The 11,624-nt window shown below is 47.4% G+C and overlaps 1 long non-coding RNA gene across 1 annotated transcript in view; it reads right to left on the minus strand.

Moving 5' to 3' along the window:
* Nucleotides 1-358: 358 nt before the first annotated feature.
* LOC127909533 (uncharacterized) overlaps nucleotides 359-11,624 on the minus strand; it is a 20,175-nt gene continuing 8,909 nt past the window's right edge. The window contains exon 3 of the long non-coding RNA XR_008071791.1: nucleotides 359-1,673. This is a non-coding gene — a long non-coding RNA (uncharacterized LOC127909533). The remainder of the gene's footprint in view (nucleotides 1,674-11,624) is intronic.

Raw genomic sequence — 11,624 nt, forward strand, 5'->3', positions numbered from 1 at the left:
GTTGGGTTCTGTTGGGTTCTGTTCTGTTGGGTTCTGTTGGGTTCTGTTCTGTTGGGTTCTGTTCTGTTGGGTTCTGTTGGGTTCTGTTGGGTTCTGTTGTGTTCTGTTGTGTTCTGTTGGGTTCTGTTGTGTTCTGTTCTGTTGGGTTCTGTTGGGTTCTGTTCTGTTGGGTTCTGTTGGGTTCTGTTGGGTTCTGTTGGGTTCTGTTGGGTTCTGTTGGGTTCTGTTCTGTTGGGTTCTGTTGGGTTCTGTTCTGTTGGGTTCTGTTGGGTTCTGTTGGGTTCTGTTGGGTTCTGTTGGGTTGGGTTCTGGGTTCTGTTGGGTTCTGTTGGGTTCTGTTGGGTTCTGTTGGGTTCTGTTGGGTTCTGTTGTGTTCTGTTCTGTTGGGTTCTGTTGGGTTCTGTTCTGTTGGGTTCTGTTGGGTTCTGTTGGGTTCTGTTGTGTTGGGTTCTGTTGTGTTCTGTTGGGTTGGGTTCTGTTGGGTTCTGTTGGGTTCTGTTGGGTTCTGTTGGGTTCTGTTGGGTTCTGTTGGGTTCTGTTGGGTTCTGTTCTGTTGGGTTCTGTTGGGTTCTGTTGGGTTCTGTTGGGTTGTCTCTTTTTCTTTTCACACATCAGATATGATTTGTTCCAGGGGCCGGTGGATTAAGGCTGGGGCCCTTGAGATGGAGTGTGTATACGGTCATGCTATTGTTGCTCAGTCTCAAATAACACTCTGAACGTGGACGACCTTGATTACTATGGCGACAGAGGACATGGGAAATACTGGGACGGGGGTTTTTAAAGCCTGAATTAAATTTCCCTGTCAAACATCAAGACGTAATCCTCAAAAAGCAGCATCACGGACAATGCTTATACTCGTGTTATTTTCTCCCTGTGTAAAAACCCGCTTGAATAAAAACACAAGGACTCGAAGGTCTAGAAATAAGAGGAGAGAGAAAATAACTATAAAATAAGTATTTTCAAGATGTCATTGTGGGGCTTCTCTGTGTTTAGCTGCATTCGGGTGTATTGTAGCTCCAAATGGAACCAGAGGGACCACAACAAGGCCTCCGCCCTCCTCACCACCGCAGTCAGAACACCCTTGTCTTGTGTTGATGGTTAGAGAGGGTCCAGAACCAGGGCCTCCGCCCTCCTCACCACCGCAGTCAGAACACCCTTGTCTTGTGTTGATGGTTAGAGAGGGTCCAGAACCAGGGCCTCCGCCCTCCTCACCACCGCAGTCAGAACACCCTTGTCTTGTGTTGATGGTTAGAGAGGGTCCAGAACCAGGGCTGTCCTCCACGGCTGTCCCCCAGGGCTGTCCTCCAGGGCTGTCCTCCAGGGCTGTCCTCCAGGGCTGTCCTCCACGGCTGTCCTCCAGGGGCTGTGGTGGTTAGGCCCTGGTCAGCAGGTTCTCATCTGTAGCTCAGCTGCTGGGGGGGTGGTGGTGTAATGGAGGAATCAGAGGTCCCTGCTATTGATTTATTGGCTGTGTTTCGCAGCTCGCTGCTCGGGGCACAGCTACGCGTGTAGGACAGGAGTACTCCTGAGGGACACGTATTGTAAATTCTCCAGCTCCGCTGTGCCCACGGACCCATTCAATAAAGCCACCGAAAGGGAGGAGTCGGTCGGTCGGTCGGCCAGCCGGTGGTTTTGGTGGGTAGTCTGTCGTCCTCTGTCGACGAGGTGCAGCTCTGCCAAAGAGGGAACAAGGTCAGACATTTAGAACATTTTTTAGCCTCCTCAGGTTGTCAACAACAACTTCGTCTATGCACACTGCGTTACGTCTCTCTGGGAGTCGTAGTGTAATATATTCTGAGTGAATGGTACGGTGGTGCCAAACAGGCTCGTACCCTCGTGTCTAACAAGTGTCACAGTCTATTTTGGGGGGGGGGGAGTCACTGGGCCCTGGTGACATCCAGTCTATTTGGGGGAGTCACTGGGCCCTGTCATCCAGTGGGCCCTGGTGACATCCAGTCTATTTGGGGGAGTCACTGGGCCCTGGTGACATCCAGTCTATTTGGGGGAGTCACTGGGCCCTCAGTCTATTTGGGGGGGGGGTCAGAGATGCCATGATGCTCGGTGGCCAGCTGCTGTCAGTGATAAAGACCAGATGTTTGCGGTTTACAAGGATCCCCCCCCCCCCCAAAAAAAAAAAATATTTAGATGCAAGTGGCTGTTCCACTGGATGTCATAAGGTGTATGCACCAATTTGTAAGTCGCTCTGGATAAGAGCGTCTGCTAAATGACTTAAATGTAAATGTAAATGATACAGTATTTTCAACCTAGTTTTTTCTTCAGTTTCCTGAAATGAGATGTGGAGACACGGCTCAAGTGTTTTATTTGACCTCGTAACTACGTTAGGCTAGTGAAAAGGTAACAACAGCAGCCGCCGAGTAATGGAACCGACAGCTATCTGCGCCCGGAAGATCAGCACCCCCAAGAGCCACTCCAAATAGCCCTCAGGGATCCAGCAGGACAGTCCTCCCGAGTGACGCAGTGGTCTAAGGTACTGTATCGCTAGTGCTAGATGTGGCACTCCAGACCTGGGTTCGATCCCGGGTTGTGTCAGAGCTGGCCGTGAACTGGGAGAACCATAAGGCGGAACACAATTGTCCCAGGGTCGTCTGGGTTAAAGGAGGGTTTGGCTGACCGGGATTTCCTTGTCCCATCGCGCTCTAGCGCCTCGTTTTGAAAACTGCAAGCTGATTTTGGTCGCCCGCTTTACGGTGTTTCACCAACACATTGGTGAGGCTGGGTTTCCGGGTTTAAGCGTGCGGTGTGTTAAGAAGCAGTGCGGCTTGGCACAGTCGTGTTTCGGAGGACACATGGCTCTCGACCTTCGCCTCTCCGGAGTTGCAGCGATGGGACAAGACTGTAACTACCAATTGGGGAGAAGAGGGGGTACAGCAGGAAGGGCAGACCCAAACTACAGTACTCAGTATCTCAAGCTGCTGAATTACTTCACAGACACACATCAGGTTTGCCAGAACTCTGGGCCCCGATGACATTGTTTAGGGGAATGACTCTGGGGCCTAGTGACATTGTTTAGGGGAATAACTCTGGGCCCTAGTGACATGGTTTAGGGGAATAACTCTGGGCCCGAGTGACATGGTTTAGGGGAATAACTCTGGGCCCTGGTGACTTGGTTTAGGGGAATAACTCTGGGCCCTGGTGACATGATTTAGGGGAATAACTCTGGGCCCTAGTGACATGGTTTAGGGGAATAACTCTGGGCCCTAGTGACATGGTTTAGGGGAATAACTCTGGGGCCTAGTGACATGGTTTAGAGGAATAACTTTGGGCCCTAGTGACATGGTTTAGGGGAATAACTCTGGGGCCTAGTGACATGGTTTAGGGGAATAACTCTGGGCCCTAGTAACATGGTTTAGGGGAATAACTCTGGGCCCTAGTGACATGGTTTAGGGGAATGACTCTGGGCCCTAGTAACATGGTTTAGAGGAATAACTCTGGGCCCTGGTGACATGGTTTAGGGGAATAACTCTGGGCCCTAGTAACATGGTTTAGAGGAATAACTCTGGGCCCTAGTAACATGGTTTAGAGGAATAACTCTGGGCCCTAGTGACATGGTTTAGGGGAATAACTCTGGGCCCTGGTAACATGGTTTAGGGGAATAACTCTGGGCCCTAGTGACATGGTTTAGGGGAATGACTCTGGGCCCTAGTAACATGGTTTAGAGGAATAACTCTGGGCCCTGGTGACATGGTTTAGGGGAATAACTCTGGGCCCTAGTAACATGGTTTAGAGGAATAACTCTGGGCCCTGGTGACATGGTTTAGGGGAATAACTCTGGGCCCTAGTAAAATGGCTATATACAGGAAGTACCAGGTAATAACATGGCTATATACAGGAAGTACCAGGTAATAACATGGCTATATACAGGAAGTACCAGGTAATAACATGGTTATATACAGGAAGTACCAGGTAATAACATGGCTATATACAGGAAGTACCAGGTAATAACATGGCTATATACAGGAAGTACCAGGTAATAACATGGCTATATACAGGAAGTACCAGGTAATAACATGGCTATATACAGGCAGTACCAGGTAATAACATGGTTATATACAGGAAGTACCAGGTAATAACATGGCTATATACAGGAAGTACCAGGTAATAACATGGTTATATACAGGAAGTACCAGATAATAACATGGTTATATACAGGAAGTACCAGGTAATAACATGGCTATATACAGGAAGTACCAGGAAATAACATGGCTATATACAGGGAGTACCAGGTAATAACATGGTTATATACAGGAAGTACCAGGTAATAACATGGTTATATACAGGGAGTACCAGGTAATAACATGGCTATATACAGGAAGTACCAGGTAATAACATGGTTATATACAGGAAGTACCAGGTAGTAACATGGCTATATACAGGAAGTACCAGGTAATAACATGGTTATATACAGGAAGTATACTTTTTTTGTATATACATTTGACTGGTAACTGTATTGTCTCTACCTTCTTGCTCTTTGTGTTGTTGCCCAATAATGTTTGTATCGTGTTTTGTGTTGCTGCCATGCTGTGTTGCTGCCATGCTGTGTTGTCATGTGTTGCTGCCATGCTGTGTTGTCATGTGTTGCTACCATGCTGTGTTGTCATGTGTTGCTGCCTTGCTGTGTTGCTGCCATGCTGTGTTGACATGTGTTGCTGTCATGCTGTGTTGTCATGTGTTGCTACCATGCTGTGTTGTCATGTGTTGCTGCCTTGCTGTGTTGCTGCCATGCTGTGTTGACATGTGTTGCTGCCATGCTGTGTTGTCATGTGTTGCTGCCTTGCTGTGTTGTCATGTGTTGCTGCCATGCTGTGTTGTCATGTGTTGCTACCATGCTGTGTTGTCATGTGTTGCTGCCATGCTGTGTTGTCATGTGTTGCTGCCTTGCTGTGTTGCTGCCATGCTGTGTTGACATGTGTTACTGCCATGCTGTGTTGTCATGTGTTGCTGCCTTGCTGTGTTACTACCATGCTGTGTTGTCATGTGTTGCTGCCATGCTGTGTTGTCATGTGTTGCTGCCATGCTGTGTTGCTACCATGCTGTGTCGTCATGTGTTGCTGCCATGCTGTGTTGCTACCATGCTGTGTTGTCATGTGTTGCTGCCATGCTGTGTTGTCATGTGTTGCTGCCATGCTGTGTTGTCATGTGTTGCTGCCATGCTGTGTTGTCATGTGTTGCTGCCATGCTGTGTTGCTGCCATGCTGTGTTGTCATGTGTTGCTGCCATGCTGTGTTGTCATGTGTTGCTGCCTTGCTGTGTTGCTACCATGCTGTGTTGTCATGTGTTGCTGCCTTGCTGTGTTGCTGCCATGCTGTGTTGTCATGTGTTGCTACCATGCTGTGTTATCATGTGTTGCTACCATGCTGTGTTGTCATGTGTTGCTGCCATGCTGTGTTGTCATGTGTTGCTGCCTTGCTGTGTTGCTACCATGCTGTGTTGTCATGTGTTGCTACCATGCTGTGTTGTCATGTGTTGCTGCCTTGCTGTGTTGCTACCATGCTGTGTTGTCATGTGTTGCTGCCATGCTGTGTTGTCATGTATTGCTGCCATGCTGTGTTGTCATGTGTCAATGCCATGCTGTGTTGTCTGTCATGTGTTGCTGCCTTGCTGTGTTGCCACCATGCTGTGTTGTCATGTGTTGCTGCCTTGCTGTGTTGCTACCATGCTGTGTTGTCATGTGTTGCTGCCATGCTGTGTTGTCATGTGTTGCTGCCTTGCTGTGTTGTCATGTGTTGCTGCCTTGCTGTGTTGCTACCATGCTGTGTTGTCATGTGTTGCTGCCATGCTGTGTTGTCATGTGTTGCTGCCATGCTGTGTTGTCATGTGTTGCTGCCTTGCTGTGTTGCTACCATGCTGTGTTGTCATGTGTTGCTGCCTTGCTGTGTTGCTACCATGCTGTGTTGTCATGTGTTGCTGCCTTGCTGTGTTGCTACCATGCTGTGTTATCATGTGTTGCTACCATGCTGTGTTGTCATGTGTTGCTACCATGCTGTGTTGTCATGTGTTAATGCCATGCTGTGTTGTCATGTGTTGCTACCATGCTGTGTTGTCATGTGTTGCTGCCATGCTGTGTTGCTGCCATGCTGTGTTGTCATGTGTTGCTGCCTTGCTGAGTTGCTACCATGCTGTGTTGTCATGTGTTGCTGCCATGCTGTGTTGTCATGTGTTGCTGCCATGCTGTGTTGCTACCATGCTGTGTTGTCATGTGTTGCTACCATGCTGTGTTGCTACCATGCTGTGTTGTCATGTGTTGCTGCCATGCTGTGTTGTCATGTGTTGCTGCCATGCTGTGTTGTCATGTGTTGCTGCCATGCTGTGTTGTCATGTGTTGCTGCCTTGCTGTGTTGCTACCATGCTGTGTTGTCATGTGTTGCTACCATGATGTGTTGCTACCATGCTGTGTTGTCATGTGTTAATGCCATGCTGTGTTGTCATGTGTTGCTACCATGCTGTGTTGTCATGTGTTGCTGGCTTGCTGTGTTGCTACCATGCTGTGTTGTCATGTGTTGCTACCATGCTGTGTTGCTACCATGCTGTGTTGTCATGTGTTGCTGCCATGCTGTGTTGTCATGTGTTGCTGCCATGCTGTGTTGTCATGTGTTGCTACCACCATGCTGTGTTGTCATACCATGCTGTGTTGTCATGTGTTAATGCCATGCTGTGTTGTCATGTGTTGCTACCATGCTGTGTTGTCATGTGTTGCTGGCTTGCTGTGTTGCTACCATGCTGTGTTGTCATGTGTTGCTACCATGCTGTGTTGCTACCATGCTGTGTTGTCATGTGTTGCTGCCATGCTGTGTTGTCATGTGTTGCTGCCATGCTGTGTTGTCATGTGTTGCTACCATGCTGTGTTGCTACCATGCTGTGTTGTCATGTGTTGCTGCCATGCTGTGTTGTCATGTGTTGCTGCCATGCTGTGTTGTCATGTGTTGCTGCCATGCTGTGTTGTCATGTGTTGCTACCATGCTGTGTTGTTATGTGTTGCTGCCATGCTGTGTTGTCACTCTTTATGTAGTGTTGTGTTGTCACTCTTTATGTAGTGTTGTGTTGTCACTCTTTATGTAGTGGTGTCTCTCTTTATGTAGTGTTGTGGTGTCTCTCTTTATGTAGTGGTGTCTCTCTTTATGTAGTGTTGTGGTGTCTCTCTTTATGTAGTGTTGTGTTGTCTCTCTTTATGTAGTGTTGTGTTGTCACTCTTTATGTAGTGTTGTGGTGTCTCTCTTTATGTAGTGGTGTCTCTCTTTATGTAGTGTTGTGGTGTCTCTCTTTATGTAGTGTTGTGTTGTCACTCTTTATGTAGTGTTGTGGTGTCTCTCTTTATGTAGTGGTGTCTCTCTTTATGTAGTGTTGTGGTGTCTCTCTTTATGTAGTGTTGTGGTGTCTCTCTTTATGTAGTGTTGTGGTGTCTCTCTTTATGTAGTGTTGTGGTGTCTCTCTTTATGTAGTGTTGTGTTGTCTCTCTTTATGTAGTGTTGTGGTGTCTCTCTTTATGTAGTGTTGTGTTGTCACTCTTTATGTAGTGTTGTGGTCTCTCTTTATGTAGTGTTGTGGTGTCTCTCTTTATGTAGTGTTGTGTTGTCACTCTTTATGTAGTGTTGTGGTGTCTCTCTTTATGTAGTGTAGTGCTGTCTCTCTTTATGTAGTGTTGTGTTGTCTCTCTTTATGTAGTGTTGTGGTGTCTCTCTTTATGTAGTGTTGTGGTGTCTCTCTTTATGTAGTGTTGTGGTGTCTCTCTTTATGTAGTGTTGTGGCGTCTCTTTATGTAGTGTTGTGGTGTCTCTCTTTATGTAGTGTTGTGTTGTCACTCTTTATGTAGTGTTGTGGTCTCTCTTTATGTAGTGTTGTGTTGTCACTCTTTATGTAGTGTTGTGGTGTCTCTCTTTATGTAGTGTTGTGGTGTCTCTCTTTATGTAGTGTTGTGGTGTCTCTCTTTATGTAGTGTTGTGGTGTCTCTCTTTATGTAGTGTTGTGGTGTCTCTCTTTATGTAGTGTTGTGGTGTCTCTCTTTATGTAGTGTTGTGGTGTCTCTCTTTATGTAGTGTTGTAGTGTCTCTCTTTGTGTAGTGTTGTGGTATCTCTTTATGTAGCGTTGTGTTGTCTCTCTTTATGTAGTGTTGTGTTGTCTCTCTTCGCTCTTTATGTAGTGTTGTGGTCTCTCTTTATGTAGTGTTGTGTTGTCTCTCTTCGCTCTTTATGTAGTGTTGTGGTCTCTCTTTATGTAGTGTTGTCTCTCTTTATGTAGTGTTGTGGTGTCTCTCTTTATGTAGTGTTGTCTCTCTTTATGTAGTGTTGTGTTGTCTCTCTTTATGTAGTGTTGTCTCTCTTTATGTAGTGTTGTGGTCTCTCTTTATGTAGTGTTGTGTTGTCTCTCTTCGCTCTTTATGTAGTGTTGTGGTCTCTCTTTATGTAGTGTTGTCTCTCTTTATGTAGTGTTGTCTCTCTTTATGTAGTGTTGTGGTGTCTCTCTTTATGTAGTGTTGTCTCTCTTTATGTAGTGTTGTGGTGTTTCTCTTTATGTAGTGTTGTCTCTCTTTATGTAGTGTTGTGTTGTCTCTCTTTATGTAGTGTTGTCTCTCTTTATGTAGTGTTGTGTTGTCTCTCTTTATGTAGTGTTGTGGTGTCTCTCTTTATGTAGTGTTGTGGTGTCTCTCTTTATGTAGTGTTGTGGTGTCTCTCTTTATGTAGTGTTGTGTTGTCTCTCTTTATGTAGTGTTGTGGTGTCTCTCTTTATGTAGTGGTGTCTCTCTTTATGTAGTGTTGTGGTGTCTCTTTATGTAGTGTTGTGGTGTCTCTCTTTATGTAGTGTTGTGGTCTCTCTTTATGTAGTGTTGTGGTGTCTCTCTTTATGTAGTGTTGTGGTGTCTCTCTTTATGTAGTGTTGTGTTGTCTCTCTTTATGTAGTGTTGTGTTGTCTTAGGTCTCTCTTTATGTAGTGTTGTGGTGTCTCTCTTTATGTAGTGTTGTGGTCTCTCTTTATGTAGTGTTGTGGTGTCTCTCTTTATGTAGTGTTGTGGTCTCTCTTTATGTAGTGTTGTGGTGTCTCTCTTTATGTAGTGTTGTGGTGTCTCTCTTTATGTAGTGTTGTGGTGTCTCTCTTTATGTAGTGTAGTGGTGTCTCTCTTTATGTAGTGGTGTCTCTCTTTATGTAGTGTAGTGGTGTCTCTCTTTATGTAGTGGTGTCTCTCTTTATGTAGTGGTGTCTCTCTTTATGTAGTGTTGTGGTGTCTCTCTTTATGTAGTGTTGTGGTGTCTCTCTTTATGTAGTGTTGTGGTGTCTCTCTTTATGTAGTGTTGTGGTGTCTCTCTTTATGTAGTGTTGTGGTGTCTCTCTTTATGTAGTGTTGTGGTGTCTCTCTTTATGTAGTGTTGTGGTGTCTCTCTTTATGTAGTGTTGTGGTGTCTCTCTTTATGTAGTGTTGTGGTGTCTCTCTTTATGTAGTGTTGTGTTGTCTCTCTTTATGTAGTGTTGTGGTGTCTCTCTTTATGTAGTGTTGTGGTGTCTCTCTTTATGTAGTGTTGTGGTGTCTCTCTTTATGTAGTGTTGTGTTGTCTCTCTTTATGTAGTGTTGTGTTGTCTCTCTTTATGTAGTGTAGTGGTGTCTCTCTTTATGTAGTGTTGTGGTGTCTCTCTTTATGTAGTGTTGTGGTGTCTCTCTTTATGTAGTGTTGTGGTGTCTCTCTTTATGTAGTGGTGTCTCTCTTGTCGTGATGTGTGTTGTGTCTTATATTTATATTTTATTTAGTATTTTTAATCCCCCGTCCTCGCAGGAGGCCTTTTGGGAGGCCGTCATTGTAAATAAGAATTTGTTCTTGACTGACTTGCCTCGCTAAATAACGGTTAAATTAAATAACAACAATTAAATATGAATACCAAGTACACTACATGACCAATGTATGTGGAAACCTGCTTGTTGAACATCTCGTTCCAAAATCATGGGCATTAATATGGAGTTGGTCCCCGCTTTGCTGCTATAACAGCCTCCTCTCTTCTGGGAAGGCTTTCCACTAGATGTTGGAACATTGCTGCTATAACAGCCTCCACTCTTCTGGGAAGGCTTTCCACTAGATGTTGGAACATTGCTGCTATAACAGCCTCCACTCTTCTGGGAAGGATTTCCACTAGATGTTGGGACATTGCTGTGGGGACTAGCTTCCATTCAGCCACAAGAGCATTAGTGAGATCGAGCACTGATGTTGGGCGAATAGGCCTGGCTCGCAGTTGGCGTATCAATTCATCCCAAAGGTGTTTGATGGGGTTGAGGTCAGGGCTCTGTGCCGGCCAGTCAAGTTCTTCCACACCGATCTCGACAAACCATTTCTGTATGGACCTCGCTTTGTGCATGGAGGCATTGTCATGCTGAAACAGGAAAGGGCCTTCCCCAAACTGTTGCCACAAAGTTGGAAGCACAGAATCATCTAGAATGTCATTGTATGCTGTAGCGTTAAAATTTCCCTTCACTGGAACTAAGGGGCCTGAACCATGAAAAACAGCCCCAGACCATTATTCCTCCTCCACCAAACTTTACAGTTGGCACTGTGCATCCGGGCGTTCTCTTGGCATCAGCCAAACCCAGATTTGTACATCGAACTGCCAGATGGTGAAGCGTGATTCATCACTCCAGAGAACTCGTTTCCACTGCTCCAGAGTCCAATAGCAGCGAGCTTTACACCTCTCCTGTTGGTAGTGGTGTGGTGGTGCTGAGGGCCACATTCTGTGTTCTACTATCTTCTATAGTATTTATTGGTTTTGATGGACCCAGCTGTTTCCTGTCCTACCCTCAACCCTCCTCCTCCTCCAATCTTCCGCCCCCTCCTCCTCCTCCAATCTTCCGCCCCCTCCTCCGCTCTTCCTCCCCCTCCTCCTCCTCCAATCTTCCGCCCCCTCCTCCGCTCTTCCTCCCCCTCCTCCTCCTCCAATCTTCCGCCCCCTCCTCCGCTCTTCCGCCCCCTCCTCCTCCTCCAATCTTCCGCCCCCTCCTCCGCTCTTCCTCCCCCTCCTCCTCCTCCAATCTTCCGCCCCCTCCTCCGCTCTTCCTCCCCCTCCTCCTCCTCCAATCTTCCGCCCCCTCCTCCGCTCTTCCTCCCCCTCCTCCTCCTCCAATCTTCCGCCCCCTCCTCCGCTCTTCCTCCCCCTCCTCCTCCTCCAATCTTCCGCCCCTCCTCCGCTCTTCCTCCCCCTCCTCCTCCTCCTCCAATCTTCCGCCCCTCCTCCGCTCTTCCTCCCCCTCCTCCTCCTCCAATCTTCCGCCCCCTCCTCCGCTCTTCCTCCCCCTCCTCCTCCTCCAATCTTCCGCCCCCTCCTCCGCTCTTCCTCCCCCTCCTCCTCCTCCAATCTTCCGCCCCCTCCTCCGCTCTTCCTCCCCCTCCTCCTCCTCCAATCTTACGCCCCCTCCTCCGCTCTTCCTCCCCCTCCTCCTCCTCCAATCTTCCGCCCCCTCCTCCGCTCTTCCTCCCCCTCCTCCTCCTCCAATCTTCCGCCCCCTCCTCCGCTCTTCCTCCCCCTCCTCCTCCTCCAATCTTCCGCCCCTCCTCCGCTCTTCCTCCCCCTCCTCCTCCTCCAATCTTCCTCCCCTCCTCCGCTCTTCCTCCCCCTCCTCCTCCTCCAATCTTCC

Source organism: Oncorhynchus keta, chromosome 1 (assembly GCF_023373465.1).
Source record: "Oncorhynchus keta strain PuntledgeMale-10-30-2019 chromosome 1, Oket_V2, whole genome shotgun sequence".
Taxonomy (NCBI): domain Eukaryota; kingdom Metazoa; phylum Chordata; class Actinopteri; order Salmoniformes; family Salmonidae; genus Oncorhynchus; species Oncorhynchus keta.